Source organism: Coenobita brevimanus, chromosome 75 (genome assembly GCF_032717465.1).
Source record: "Coenobita brevimanus isolate Jiangsu-jjx chromosome 75, ASM3271746v2, whole genome shotgun sequence".
Taxonomy (NCBI): Eukaryota; Metazoa; Arthropoda; class Malacostraca; order Decapoda; family Coenobitidae; genus Coenobita; species Coenobita brevimanus.
In genome coordinates this window covers 8,889,078-8,905,760 of record NC_137028.1, presented here as the reverse complement: position 1 = coordinate 8,905,760, position 16,683 = coordinate 8,889,078, and positions in this window count along the sequence as shown.

The window sequence follows — 16,683 nt, the reverse complement described above, 5'->3', positions numbered from 1 at the left end:
CTGGGAGTTGTGAAACAGAGCAATGTGTCCTTTCGTGTGTTATCTTATGTTCACATCGTGTCTCGATTCTCTCGGTGACGTTATGTAGACACTCGCATGAAAATACAACCACTCCAACACAGTTCCTACGTGCACTTCACACCCAACAAATCAAAAGCCTTTCACACCTATATCCATGCGTGAAGTACTGGGTGGGGGTGGGTTGTTTCTCCAGAGACAAAGTGGTGTTTCTCGGACCTTGGAATCAGTTGCCCTCCACGACCAGTAATGCACGGAGTGAACGCGAACTGCTCTCCCATATCAGGCGTGTGCAAGCCGGTCACTACAGGACATACATATAAATTTCAGTGAGGTCAGGAGGGTAAGTGGAGTAATCATACTTATCTGACTGCCACATACTATATTATGCTTCAGTGACAAGGAATTAAAAAGGAAAACCTGATTCATGGAATACCTAGTGATAGAGCTAGAGAATTTTTCAGTATACATGAGAGCTGCCGGAATAATAATTAAAACGAACAATGTATACAAAATCGAAGTTTATGCTCCTACATTAATTCGGGAAGAATTTTTACGCTTTGGAAGAGGGAAGGCAATCCTCTGGGGAGTAAAATCCTCCGGCGTAACCCTGATTAAATAAAGCGACAGCCTTCGATTGGGCGTTAACCCCATCAGTGCGGCTACGTATTGTATATTTTTATTCCTGTTTTTACCGGACGATTTAGTTTGGCTTTGGTGAAACTCTTTGAACTGGAGAAGTTATATATGGCTTTCATTAACCCCTTCACTATGAAAGGTCTTTCCAAAGTTGAAGAAAGCCGCAGAAAAAATAAACTGAAAAAAAAAAAAAGTTACCCGAGTTAAGACCCAATCGAGTAATCTGTCAACTCCTGGACAACGAGAGATTTCCCTACCGCAAGTAAAATAGATTGACAGTTGTTAGTGTGTTGCTGATGTTGCTCTGCCCCAGTCTGTTTGGCCGAACAGACCCATCGACCACAAGCAAGCAGCTCCCTTGCTGTGGCAGACAAGGCCGCGCCAGGGTCGGAAAAGGGTCCTTCCATATGGCGAGGTGCATGGAATATGGAGTAGGCCTAGCTTTAAAGAGGATAGGCTGTGTATAGGAGATATGTATGAGTAGTAGTGTCAACCCGGACTTTACTTGGTTAATATGGTTGAGTTCCCCGCCTAGGATTGTTGCGCAAGGCAAGATAATGGGCTTTGATCCCACTTCACTTCCACGGTAGTACCTGCTCAGGCGATGGCAGCCACCCACCTACTACCTTTTTGGCTGGCTAACGGTGCTACCCCTTCCCCAAGGGTGACCCGGGACTATGCAGGGCAGGGGCGTCCGTCTTCCCTAAGCCGGATACTTGTTCCGGCCGCATACCCAATCATCAGCCAGATAAAGTGCACATGCTGATTACCGTTGCTTATAAGTTAACCGTCATAATTTCCAGGCACAGAGTAAGTGTAAGAGCTGACAGCCGTCGCTAAAAGTGATAAAGGTGTACAACAAAATATAAATATGCCCGAACTCCAATGTACGTCTGCAATCAGAAACTGGAATTCAGAAGTGCGAAAGAAATGTGTACGTGAGTTTAACTGAAGACATTCTGAATGGGTATTTGGAATGCCATGTGTTAACTCTATGCAAAAATGAAGAAAAGAAAGTATAAAAACATGAAAAATGTAAGCAACGAAAAGAAAACAAGGGGGAATGAACTTGGATATGGCTGGTGAAACAGAGAATGGAAAAGGCCATGTTCTCAAGCAAAGCATAGACGGCGAAACATATGAAAATAAAACAGCGGGGTAGGAAGTGAGGGCAGGATAGTGAGACATATCATTAGATCAAGGGAGAAACAGGGACGGGCTGAACCAAAGGAAAATGTAGGAGAAAAGGCAAACAGGATTTAGGTTGCTTGCTTAGAACAAGTACTCTCAGTTAACAGACGAAGCAGAGAACATCACAAAACAGAAGAATTCCATTTTCATGAGACGAAGAAATGTAAATAACACTACAAGAAAGAAAGGCAAGAGAAACTTCGGTATACCTATAGTGGGACCAAATATTTGCTCTGAGAATCTCTAACGAGCAAGCAATTAAAAAAAAAAAAAAGGAGATATTTTCGAACTAGGGATGTTAGATACAGCCTTCACTGACGCCATCATCTTATGCGGGCTCCTGTATGCTAATTAAAATCGGATATCGGTGATCAAAATGTAAAAAGTCATCGTGCTGAAAGGTTTAATCCACTGGATAAGCAAAGTCTCAAGCATATCCACAAGAAATGGAAGTATTAAAGAAAAATATCGTATGTGGAAAAGTGTGTCATTACTAGGGGCTCTCCCAGACATATTAAAATCGACTATTGGAAGCTTAAGTCAGGACGAAAAATATGTTATGATAGTGGCAAGGCTAAACTACTGCATATGTAAAATTTATGGTATATTGGCAAGAAATTATGTTTTAAGGGAAATAAATCGTTCAGGGTATTTGCAGGTCCTGTAGTATAGAATAATGCAGGGACACCATACTCTTAAATCTTCACACATCATGTCCACCTCAGCCCCCTCTTCCCCCTCCCCCCTTATTTTTCCCCTCTCCTTCCTCCTCTCTACTCTCCTCCCTGTTTCCCCTCCACTCGCTCCTTCCTTCTCCTCTCCCATCCTTTGCCTGTCTCCCCTCCCTCTCGCTTCCTCCCCCTTCCCCTTTCTTCTAATTCCAATTCCTCCCCTCCTTCCACACCACTCCCCTCATTATCCTTCCACTCTTTCCTGTTCCCTCTCCTCCTTCCTTCCTTTCTCTCCCCTTTCCACCTCCTCTTCCGAAAGAGTCAGTCACTATAAAACTATATCTGAGTAAAAACGAGATACTGAATAAGCAAAGTCTGAGGCACAGTATCGAGAAATGGTATATTAACAAAATACGAGTACATTATGGAGTAGAGAATATCGAGTTAACACAGCAAGTTAAAATGCAGAACCACCGTAAATTTCAACTCAACATGACCTGCCTCGCCCCCTCAACCCCCTCTCCTAACCCTCCACCTCCCTTCCCCAACCTTTCATCCTTCCCCTAACTCTCCTACCTCCCCTTCCACTCCCTCCTCCACTCCTACTCCTCGCCCAAGCCAGGTATGCCACTGTGATGGCCCATTTAGTCAAGCTGTGGTTATTTTTTAACCATGCCTTAAAGAAAACAAGTTACTGCATGAAGAAAATCTGAGGCATATGCTCAAGAGAAGGCATATCGATTAAAATACAGAGCATGATGCAACTACAAATAGCATAAAGTAGTACAAGGACATGGTAAGTCTTCACTCACCATGCCTAATTAGGCCACTCACTCCTCTCCCTCCATCTCTTCCCCCCACTGTCTCCTCCCCCTCCCTTCCTTCCCCCCACTGTCCCCTCCCCCTCCCTCCCTTCCCCCTCCCACTTCTCCTCACTGTCCTCCCCTCCATCCCTTCTCCATCTCCTCCCCCTGGCCAGGCACTCAATATAAACCTACGCTTGAAAGAAAACGAACCACATATTTGCTTGCATTCCAGTCTCATAGATTTAGACATTTACTTATGGCATTTAAGACTGTGCTGCCTTCCACCACAACAACATCTTAATTTAATATATATATCTAATTCGGGACCATATGTAGCTTATTATTTTATTCTGATTACCGTCAGGTGATTATATTCAACTACAGGAAACCTCCGGGTCTGAATGGATTATTATGGAACCAACATTCGGAACATTTGCATGATTTTTAACTAGTTTGGTACCGTAGCTTAGCTCCTTCAGTGCGATGATGTCCATTATTTTGTTCTTGTTACAGGCAAGCGATTATCTTCAGCTCAGAGGAAAGCCCTCGTAACAGAGGCGTTAACTATTAGTGTGTGTGTATATATAAATAAATAGCCAGCCCTAGAAATCAAGCTGTTGCTGTCTTTCTATGTTGTTGTTGCTGTTTTTGTTGTTCTTGTTATAGCCCCAGCCTGTCTACGTCATGATGAAAGTGTGAGTGCACTATGTGCGTGGGGTGGTGCATGAAGTGAGTGTGTTGCAGTGTGGTGTGTGGGGCGGCAGTACAGAGAAAGAGGGAGAGGATATGTTATGTAAGTCAGGTGAGTGGAGTGAGTGTGGTGTGTTGTGTGGGGCGCGGCATTAAAGAGTGGGGTGGGTGGGTGTGACTCGGCGTGCCTGAGGTGAGTAGGTTGTGTGTGTGTGTGTGTGTGTGTGTGTGTGTGTGTGTGTGTGTGTGTGTGTGTGTGTGTAAGGGGCGTGTTGTGCTGTGTGAGTTAGGTGCGTGAAGTCAGACCGTTGTGTTATGTTATGATGTAATGTGTGGAGCGACATACAGGGAAGGAGGGTCTGGGGGGGAGGGCAAGGATAGAATACATTGCATATGATTGTGGCATGAGGTGACGGCCACTTGTTACGCGCAGGTTCGAATCTCCAAAAACAGCTCTAGAAAATTCCATCATGTATTGCCATCAGGGGTGTGGGTCGCTTACCTATAATCACGACAATTTTTTATTTACATTCTATTTTTGCTACCAACACTTTATTTATGACCGATTTTTGTAACTGAAGGGGTTAAATAAAGCCTTCACTGACCCGCTGATTACTAGACCTCTCCTCTAGGTTGAATTAAATCGTCTGAGAGCTGCTAGAATCAAGTAAATAAAAGAAAGAGATGATCATACTGAAGGGTTAAATATAGGGAGTAGAACAGGACTGAGGGTCGCATTCTAAGTGACTCTGGAGATTACGTAGCACCTCATCCTTAGCGATTTATTCTGCACATTACATCTCAGCAACCTCTTGTACAGTATCAAAGCAAACCAGGTACACATTAAACAAGATATAAGTAACACACAAGAGAGCAAGCTAAGGTGTACCAAGCAAACAAAACTAAATCGCAAAAGGACCTAAAACACGGCTATGACTGCTACCGATTTATTGATATATAAATCGTAATTGGGACATCGTTACCTGGGGAAGTGTACCCTTGCCTACCTGGAAGTGAATATTTGAGGATATTTCTTTGGGGGATATTCTGAGTGATTTCTGTGACTTAGGACTGTATTCTAAGTGGTATAGGAGGCTTCGTGGCACCTCTTTCTTAGCGATTTATTTATTTATTTATTTATTATTATTATTATTATTATTATTATTACCAATTAATTTATTTATTTATTTATTTACTGCATATTACACCTTATCCTTCGCTTGTACGTCACATATACTGTTCTAATATAGACACAGTTTGCCTCAATCACATAAATGGGAATAAACTGCCAAGAAGGAGGTGCTACGAAATCTAAAAAAAAAAAATAATAATAATAATAATAAAAGACCCTCAATGTTACATTCTCGCTGGCTTTGGAGATGTGGCAACATCTCTTCCTAAACAATTTATTCTGCATATTACACATAAAGAATTTATTATAAGTAAATGATGCAAAATTTCTCGATATTACAGAGATATAAATAAAGTACAAGATAATATTAATGGATATAGAGCGTTTACTCTAACATGACAAAGATTTCTAACCCCTTTCGGCTCAGTTGACGGCCTAGTGTAGTCAGATTGGAGTTTTTATTTGACTAGTAATCAAGGAGACTCATTCCTACCTCATTAATACGGCTCGTCGAATTCTATGCAACCAGAACTTTGTACTGAAGCTGTAAAAATAGCTTTAGTCCCCCAGGGGAAAAAATAAAAACATGTCAGATATACCATGTATCATAAATTACCAAAGAAAGAACGCAACGAAGTCTCCCATGTAAAAAAAGGAAATGAATCTCAGTGGTTGTGTTTGTGTGTGAGTTACTGTCGCGTTTGGTGGTGGTGTGTGAACTTCCTAAGAAGGTAAAATCACAGAAATAACCATCTTCCTAGTGCCGTCTGAACAAAAATTACAACCGGTGAAATACAGTGAAAAACCTGTCTCTACCACTGCGTGTTTTAGATGCCTCGATTTTCCCGCTATATATTCGTCAAACTCTAAGAAGGTACTTGTGTCTCTGAACTGCCCTCCAATATAAACTCTGGCGGTATTTTATGTGTTGCGGGGACGGCTTGGCCTGCTGGTAAAAGTGTGACAACGGGAGTAGGAAATGAATAAATATGCCGTAGGATTGACACCATTAACTGTGATTGAGCCGTCCCCGCACCACACGAGACACTGCCTGGTGAAATGAAAGAGGGGCGTTATATATGGACCAGTCTGCATAGTCTTGTTTTTGTCAGGGAGAGTAGTGTTGTGGCTTAACGTATCACTGAACTGATGTGCTTCTCGTGTGCAAGTGGCTTTGACTGAGAGCGTTTTGCTTTCTTGATGTTCATTGATTTACACTAATGCGTCGTAAAAACACCCTTCACTCCGATGAAGTGCTTTATTATTGTGTTAGCACGAGAAGCCAGCAAGAACAGAAACTACATCACACCACCAAAGTCGTGAATATTACAGGCACAGCGGATTTATGCGCATTATGGAAAAACTAATGAAAAGTAAAAGGTGTTACTTCTTTGTCTTTCCTTAAAATTCGCCCAATCGTTGTACAGAAAGAAAGAAAGAAAGAAAAAAAAAGGAATTTGATGCGTCAAACTGAGAACCAAAACCGGTTTATCTTGAAAATTACTGAAACTATAGCGGATTTGCAAACATCGTTGGCAACATAAAATAACAACATTAGCAAGCTTCCTCACTCGAACAGGTTCCTTACTATCATGTGTGGATGCCTATAATTTAATCTTTTTCGTGCTATCCCTAAACAATAATATTCAGCATAGAAGAGAGTATTCTAACTACGACAGTTATACATAGCCTTCATTAACTGCTTCAACTGAGGTCTTCCCCACGCTAAATAAATCATCTAGAGGCAGCAAATAATGAATTCTGAGAGTTGTCACTGTGCATGGAGTTATTCGGTAGGCTTTGTGCTGTGCTTCCATTTATTGCCACCCTGAGCGGTGGTTCAAACTGGTGACCTATAATTCTTTGATATGCATGTATGACAGATGTAGAATGTACTTTTAAACTATTATTGTTAGCCAAGGCTGGTGTGTGTGGGCGTGGATTCAGAGCATTAAGCTTATGCATGACCGTAACATGGCTGCTAACTGTGTGCTGGGTACAGGTCATGCATGTGTTCAGTGCGAGTCACGGAATGTAAAAGGACGTGCTTAGAGAAAATCGTTGGTTGAGTGGGCTATAACTGATGTCTGTCTGGAGTGAAAGTAATGGTTTATGCTGAGGGTGAAGCAGTCATTCTTTTTTCAGATGCAGCTAAAATTAGTGCATGCGTCGTAGAGGTAAAATTGCTGCATATATTACGGTGTTTTGATGATATTGACAACCCTCTCTCTGTCTCCCTTCATATAGCAGGTGAAGGGGTTAATGCTCACTGGATCCCCGTGACCAAAGATTAGAAAAAATAGTGATATAACGGGGTGGGTGAGTGCGTGACGATGGGTCAGATTGGATACGGGAGGGCAGCAGGGTTTAGGTCAAGGATTGGATTTTAATTTGAACCCATCCTGGTGGCGTGTTTGGGATCAGGGCAAGAGGAGAATGTTAAATATTTATCTTAGTCCATAAATCTATACCTTTTTTAAGTCCCAGAGACTCAGTCGCTGCATTTTATATATTTCGCTACACATCCAGTATATTTTATGTGTCTACACTATGTAATTTAAGACTGTAATAACTGACATTGCAAAACACACACACACACACACACACACACACACACACACACACACACACACACACACAATAGAAATCCTCACAATAACACTCTTCTGCCATGAACTATCTCTCCAAAACTAATTAAACCCGATAGGTGTTTGCCTGAATATAAAGAAATATAAAACACAAAATAGTCCTCACGCTGAATGGATTAAAATAAGAACATAAACAAATAACAGCTGCTGACGCATTTGTTACGCTGAAAGGGTTAAAAGAAGAACATAAACAAATAACAGCTGCTGACGCATTTGTTGTTGTTGAATATTCTGGTTGGTGTAATGGGTGGCGTGACGCAGCACACAATCACCAGTCTTCGATTACCGTAATGGAACCACAAATAGCTCTAGTTTACACGGCAAAATCTCATAGCTGTTGCATGCATTCGGTTTTCTAAAAGCCTGAGTAAACCAGACGCACATGATACTGTAATACTTACTTCGATCCTCTATGCAGGCTTCAGTAACACGGCAACACTTTCTCTTGGTTACTTACTTGGTTCTCAAAGGCTCCAGTAAAATGACAAAAATCTAATATTCAAATACTTTGGTTCTCTAGGCTGGTTCCCGAAATACGGCAGAATCTGATACTGGCTGTATATTCGGTTCTCTAAAATTTCGGGTAATACGGCAAAATTTAGTACTGGAATACTTACTTCGATCCTTTAAGCAGGTTTCAGTGATATGACAAAAACTTATATTGGTAACTTAGTTCGGTTCTCTACGGGTCCAGTAAAACGGGGAAAAAATTATATCGATTAATACTTCCGTTCTCTAAACAAATCACGAGTAAAACAGCAGCACCTAACAATGGATAATTGTTTCGGTTGTTACGGGAATAAGCTTAAATTTTGGGTAACTACAGAATATATAGGATGTCCAGGGAATTGTGTGCCAATATTCAGGAAGGTGACCGTAAGCTAATTTTGTTATATATATATATATATATATATATATATATATGTAGTGTAAGGAAGAGTAAATTACAGTGTGCACCAAAGTGAGGAAAACCACATCTTAGATCTTGGAGCCTGAATCCAATGGCGTATCCAGCACTGTACGGGATGGGAGGGGGAGGCCAACAGGTGAAAATTCTCGGTCGAGAATACTGAGTAGGATGCATGGTAGAATGTTGAGAGGGGTGGAAGGGGAGGGCAGGGGAGGGGAAGAAGGGGGAGGGGACGGGAGAAAAGGAGAGGAGAGGAGAGGAGAGGGGAGGAGTGAAAAAAAAAATCAAAAGATACTCATGATACTCCATGGAGACATCAAAAGCTGTATTAATATCTGTGATGATCTGGTAAAATGTATATACCTCTAATGTTTTATGTAACGCGCAGGAGGAAAAGGGAGATTTCCAGGCAGAGAAAAAAAAATGAATACGCCCCTGTGAAGCTACGACTGGATAAAGATTAAACTGAAAGATATTCCATCGTAGTGCTGACTGGAAAATAGTAAAAAAGAAAGAAGGAAATAATCCATCCATATCCATCCATCCATCACTTAAACTCCCCCCCCCTCCCATCAGAAGCGTAAGGGTCCGGGGCAAGACTACTCAGTCCCGACATTAAGACACTGGTGACCACCCTCACTCATCCCCGTGTGGCATTATGTGAGCAATTCATTCCAACCGCTCTCGGATGTAAACCAGTACAGGCTCAATCCGATTGGAGCGCCTTAACCCACTAAACTACCAGTCGTCATTTGGTTATATGGTTACCATATAACGTACCACAGTAAATGGTTCCCTGGTATACAAGAAACCATTTGGCTCCTCCCTCAGTGTAGACTCTGCTGAACCATCTAAAGGCAGCTCTACCTCGAGTAAGCGGATGTTGGGCGCCCCCAGTTACAATTTAAAAAAATACTTGCAATGGTACATGATTGATGGGATGTCCCACCTGTCGAGTTATCCTGTAATTTTAACCCATTCAGGTCAAGGACGTCAGTAAGTGTTATTCTTGCTCTCCTCCAGCTATTTTATTCAGCAAAGGGTATACTTATCGAAGCAATGGGGTTAATGGATCATTTTTCCAACTCCTTCACTACCTACCAAACATTCCCCCTCCCTACGTTGAATAAAATCGTCTGGAAGCAGCTATAGGCAAGTGAATCCTGAAAGACTTTATAGGGTTTAAGAGGATAAGCTGTGATGACAATAACCACGAAATTCCGGGAAAAAACTCTGAAGCGTGACAGAAATATTGCCTTGCGCTCTATTATGTATCAACTAGGAGGGGGGAAAGGGAGGAAGTCAAAGGAGAGAGTGAAGGGGGAGCGAGGAAGGGGGAGGGAAGTTAATGAGTGACGGAGGAGAAGGGGAAGAGCGAAAGGGGGAGGGGGAGAGGGAGAAAATGAGAGAGAGTGAAGGGGGGAAGGGGAGGGGGGTTAGAAAGTGGTGGAGTACAGAAGGAACAGCAAAGAGGAAGAGTGGTGGAGTCGGGAGAAAGGGAGGATGGAGAGAGGAAGCGGGGCAAGTGTTCTGGAAGTGTGATAAGATGAACCCCGTGTGTTAATGAGTCTGCCAGGAAAACACTACATTCTCTCTCACACAGTTCTCCAATCTAACGCTCCAAGTACGTGAAACTCTATCGTAGCGTGGACTTCGGCGATAATTTTTACGCAATGATCAGGGGTTACATAACGGAGAGGATAAGACAGGCTGAAGTCGATATAGGTGCGTACTGTTGGAAGGGGACAAGGGATGAGGGGGAGGGGAGAGGGAATGGAAGGGGAGAGTGAGGGAAAGAAGAGGGAGGAAGAGAGACAAAATGGGAGACAGAGAAGGGACTGAGAGAGTGAAAAAAGAAGTGGAAAAATGAAGGTGACAGTGAGGGTGGGATGGAGAGAGAGAGAGAGAGAGAGAGAGAGAGAGAGAGAGAGAGAGAGAGAGGACGAAATGAAAGAAGGAAGGAAGACAACAAGCAAGAGAAGGAAAGGTAAAGTAATAAAATAAAAATAATAATAATAATAATTATAATAGGAGGAGGAGGAGGAGGAGGAGGTGGAGTAGCAGGAGGAGGAGGAGAGAGAGAGAGAGAGAGAGAGAGAGAGAGAGAGAAAGAAAGAAAGGGGGGTACTATATGGTAGGTGGAGTGTGTGCCTTGACAACACAACATGGTTACCGTGGTGACCAATGACCAGTGCGATATAGTGTAACTCCCACTAACATGTACGCTCCACTACACCGCTGTCCTGCCACTCCACATTCACTCCATCTTAACTCTACATTCACTAGCTTTCAATTCACATTCACTCCATCACAACCCCACATTCACTAGGTTTCACTCCTTCACTCCACAACCAGCTCCATATCCATTGCTTTTCACTCCACATTTCTAACCTTCATTCCACCACAACCGACTCACTCCACATCTACTGTCATTCACGGTTACATGCCCATTGCACCACCGTCCTTCCACTGCCCTTCACTGTCATATATCAACTCCACATTCACTACCCTTCACTGCATCACTACTCTTCACTCCATATTCACTGTCCATCCCTCCACCACTCTCCCTCTTCTCCACATCTACAGCCCTTCCACTCTACTACCACCCTTCCACTGTTCTTCAAGGTCACAAATCCACTCCATATTCACTACCTTTTCACTGTCCTTTGCTTCCTCTCCACTCCACTCCACTCCACTGCCCTCTCACTCCACATCCACTAGCCGTCACTCCATATTCATTCCACATCCTCTAGCCTTCACTCGACAATCATTGTCCACTGTCCTTCATTCCATCACCTTCCACACCCCCCTCACCTTCTCTGTGAAAGGACAAAAGTATTTGGGGAAAAACAGAATAGTGGATAAACGATGAGAAATTACAATAATCCTTTACCGTCAGATTGTACTCTATTCTTGTTGTGTCCAGACGAATTTATTCAGCTTAGGGAAGACCCCATGTGTTCAAGCAAGTAATGGTTCTCCAGCTCGGAGAAAAAATCTCTCTAGCTGAGTAACTTCGTCTGATTTATTGGAGCGCTATTTACGGACTACTTTAAATAACGTTGATATTACTGGGTTTTACGCCATTAAATCACTACTTTCTTTCTTATTATCCACCACAACGTTACTGAGAACAAAAAGAAACAGTGGCAATATTTTCACATTAATAATTGTATTGAATACTGTGATTTCAGGTAGATAACTACCGGTAACCATTTTCGATTTGATGTCAACTTAATTATCTTTTAGGTCACTTTTTTCATGCCAATAATGATTAGACACTCTCTCTTTAGCTACCTCTATCTATTTATCTATCTACGTCTAGCTATCTGTTTACAGACAGACATCTTAATCCCAGAACGAGTGACTATGAAGAAATCGCCTCCATAGCACATTATCCCTCTGCATCAGGCTAAGCTTCTCTCTCTCTCTCTCTCTCTCACCGCTATCATTAACATACCTCTCCACTTTGTCCCTCCACCTCATCCTCCGTCTTCTCCTCTCCCTCTTCCCCCTCATTTCTCATCCTCTTCGCACTGTCACACAACAACATAGGCGACAATATTTTTTGAGTGCCCACGAAGGAAAAAAAAAAAATCTCCATTCTCCTCTATCAACTCCCATCTCCACACCTTCACGCTGCCCAAGTCGCACTCCTTCACATAATTGTTTTTACATCAGTCTTGCACTCCCATCACCTTCGCTTCTATACAATTGTTTTCATGTGTTATTTAATATTGTCTATGATTATGTTGAATGATCTCGGTGTATTTCTCGCTGTAAATGTGGTCTTGGTACATATGATCATCAAACGTTTTACATTCCACTTGTAACGCAGCCTCAGTACATATGCAACCTAAGTACATTTGCAGCGTTAGTACATATGCTGCGTTAGTACATATCCAACCTTAGTACATATGGCGCCGTGGTATATACGCAAGCCCTAGCACATATGCAATTTCAGTGCACACGGAGACAGTACAATTGCTATTTAAGTACATACGCAAACTCAATACATATGCAGCCTCAGTACATAAGCAAGCTTTGTACATTTACAGACTTAGTACAAATGCTCCTTAAGCACATACAGAACCTTAGCACTTAAAATGCTACAGTACAAATGCTACTTCAGTACACACGAATCATGACTACCTACCCAATGTACGCTCCTACTGAGCCACAACTTATGCTCCCCTTCTGCAGGCGACGGGGACGAGGGCGTGAGGACAGAGGGCCCGGCTGAGGGAGGGGAGGACCCTGAAGTAGTGGTCACCTCGCCTGCACTAGACCACTTGGAGGAGGGGCAGCTGGCGGAAGACACAGAGCCACAAGTTGACCGACAGGTAATGAAATGAGAAATAAAGATGCTGCTGCTAATGATGATGATGATCATGATGATGAAGACATATAAAAAAATGATGATGATGGTGATGATGATGATGATACTTCCACTACTACAACTGCTCCTCCTCCTCCTCCTCCTCCTCCTACTATTACTACTACTACTACTACTACTAATAATAATAGGAATAACTAGAATTCTGAAACTGCCTAAGAAATATTCGGAGAACTACACATTCCAGATGAAAAAACTTTTATCATTGTGGACCTAATATTAAGAGACTTTTGGTAAGACTCAATATTTTTAACGGACTTTGGCCTGTGATCTTGAGATCAAGGTCAAGGTCATTCATACTATGTACATCATGTTCACATATGGCCCACTACATTTGCACCGAATTTGGTCAAAATCGGCCAAATACTTTCCTATTAATCACTTTCAGGCATGAGGCGGCCATTTTAACTTTCCCCAATATTTTGAAAAGTACTTGTTGGATCTCAGTATCAATACCCAGGTGCACTAGTATAATTTGGCGACTACATCGTGTAACATCTGCAAAGCAATTGATTCAGTAGTTTTTGCTGCGCTGGAGTGCAAAATTAAAAAAGAAAATAACAGACAGCGCTAGTGCGGCGCTAGCGCTAGGATAAAAAAAAAAAAATGTGCCAAAAGAAGTCTGCAACCAAAATACATCACCCCTGATAATGTCAAGTCTCTCAAACGGTCTTGGAATGCCAGCCTGCTATATCTTCCCCGGCCCCCCCCCCCAAAAAAAAAAAAAAATAGAAATAATATCTACAATATCAATAAGAACTCCACAGAATGTAAAGTTCTCAGTAATAACAATAACAAGAACTGACTGAACTGCTAGTGCCTGTGGCGAACGTGTAATCTTCAAACATTCATCTTACTGTGTCCTCTTCCCTGTCTTCAATTACTCCATCACGGCCATTAATGCTATACACAGCTTACAATCCACAAATGCCACAAACATCTTACAGCCCTTCAAACATAATTTCTTCCTTATCTGCCTTGTTAGAATAAAATGAGCCACACATCCCCTACCACTCCCGAAACTATCCTGGCCACTCACTACGTTTCTCCCTTACCATCTCTATTACTATTAGTCAAACAAATCACCAGCAATACTCAGTAGATTTATTTCACGATAATTTTGCACTCACTTGCACTCTTATACAAAGGAACAGCTACAGTTTTCTATCATTCTAGGCGTAAAAGTCTCTTATTTAGATCTTCTAGGTACAGTGTAATATATAATATGAAATACTAATAAACAGGGTCACCACATTACAGTGTCATATAACTGTACTACAAACAATACATATAAAATACAGTATATTAAAATGCAGCAGCAGTAGTAAGAGATGAGGACGAGGAGAAGGAGGAGTGATGAAATGGGAGAATATAAAGAAGATGAAGAACCAGAATGAATAAAAGAATGGAAAGAGGAGGAGGAGGAAAAGGGGGAAAAGAAAAGAAATGAAGAGGGCGAGGAAAAGGAAAAGGAAAGAATAAGTAGAGGATGAAGGAAGAAGTAAAGGAATACCGGAGGAAAAAAAGAGAAGAGAAAAGGGAAGGAGCGAGCGAAAAGAAAACAGGAAGAAACATGAAAGTGGGAGTTGTGTGGTGTGAGGGAGAGGGCGGACCCAGCCACTAAGACATGTGCGCCACGCCTACAAACACAGCTTATTCCATCAATACATAGACAATACAGTACAAACAAGCAGGCAATGCAATACAAACAAGCGGCCAAACAAACACTGGCCCTGTAATGAGCGATGTCCTTTAGGCCGGGTGCTTGTGTAAGAATGAGTAACAAAAAAAGAGAGGAAAAAGAAAAAAGACTAGAGGTTCTTTTGCATACATCCAAAGTGACACTGAGGGGGAAGACAAGCACAAACACAGGACCTCTAATAAGCGCTGTCTTTCAGGGCAGGTACTTGTCAAGGGTTGTTTTAAAAGACAGTTTAAAAATAATATCCAGGGTCTTTTAAATCTAAGGCTACCTATGAAGCTGAATAACGTCTTGTTACATTAAACCTGTCAAGGAGTATCTCCAGTAAAAACGAGTTTTAGTGCAGTGTGCAGCTGATGCAATGGAAAGGATAAAATAGACTCCAGTATCTTATTTTAAAAATCAGGCTTCAATCGACTTTACTTAACTATACACAAAACTGTTAGCATGAGTTCAAATAAAAACGACTTGAACACCGTTCGGCCATGCAGAGATTGAAATTATCCTCCTATAAACTGTCCTTCAAATCCCCTCACGAAAAAAATAAATAAATAAACGAATTATTACTTCAATATATTTTGCTCTTAAAAAAAAAAAAATGATTCTCCCATATAATACTTTGGGAAACATCACTCATAAAAACGACTGCCTGTGCTCCAGTTAGCTACACCCTCACTTAAACTATGCAGTTATTATCCCTTTCAATTAATAAACTACTTCGATTCTGCTTCAAGTCTGGCTCAAGACTCTAAGGCCCAGATTCTCGTCGGCTAAGGAAGCTCCCTAACACCATTTCCTGAGCGACTTATTCTGCTTATTGCACCTTGCTGTCCTCCTCTGTGCTATGTAAATCCTACCATCGTCTCGTCTTACATACATACCGGTAGTATACAAAATAATATCAACCAGCCACAGTTTAAAATAAATCGCTAAGGAAATGGTGTTAGGGAGCTTCCACAACCGATGAGATACGGGCATAAACCTTCACCCTTACTCTATCCTGGCAGCTCATAAGTCATAATCAGTCCTCAATGCCCACGCTGGCTGAATCAATAACCCTCATTACCTCAACAAGCATTACAACCCAGGCCATTTTTACTCATTTACTTTCGCTGCAGTTTGTATGTACTTGTCTTTCTTTTCTTTTCTTTTTTCCTTTCGCCTTCCATAGCTACTGATTTGTTAGTTCGTCTCTAATTTTTCGCCTACTCGCCATTCCTCCTCTACTGTTTTGTATGTCTCTGTTTTCATTTCATCCTAATAGCTTTTGTCGCTACTCGTTTTCATTTGTCATGTTTACCCATTCTCTCACAGTATTTTTTCATTCATTAATTCAGCTTTTTTCTTTTTCCCTTCTCACTACTCCACTCTTACTGTTCGCATTTGATGTTGTATTATATTTTCCTCTTTGTTTCAAGCACCTTTAATTCTTACTTCCTTTCATTTCAATTTTAGTTTACTTGTCATCTTAACCCATTCTCCTACTCCAGCTACTGTTTCATTATTTCATCTCTCTCTCTCTCTCTCTCTCTCTGTTGTCTACTTACTGCCCCACCTTAACTCTCCTGGCTTACGTTTTACTTATTTTCCTCTCATTTTTCAACCAATTTTTGTACCTTGTCTCCCAATTTCCATTCGTTTGTCACTTTTCCGCGGCTGTTTTTCCCAGTTTTTTTCCCATTAATTCAGCTACTTTTTTACAGCATTTTTCGAGTACCATCTATTCTATCTCCACTTTCTTGTCTGATGTGGTATTTTTTTTTTACTCCACTCGCTTTACTTTCACGTCTGATATCGTACTTATTTTTCTCTCTGTTTTCATCCGACCCTCCCAGCATTTGTCGCCCGTCGCTGGGTGCTGGAGCCCCACTTATGAGAGC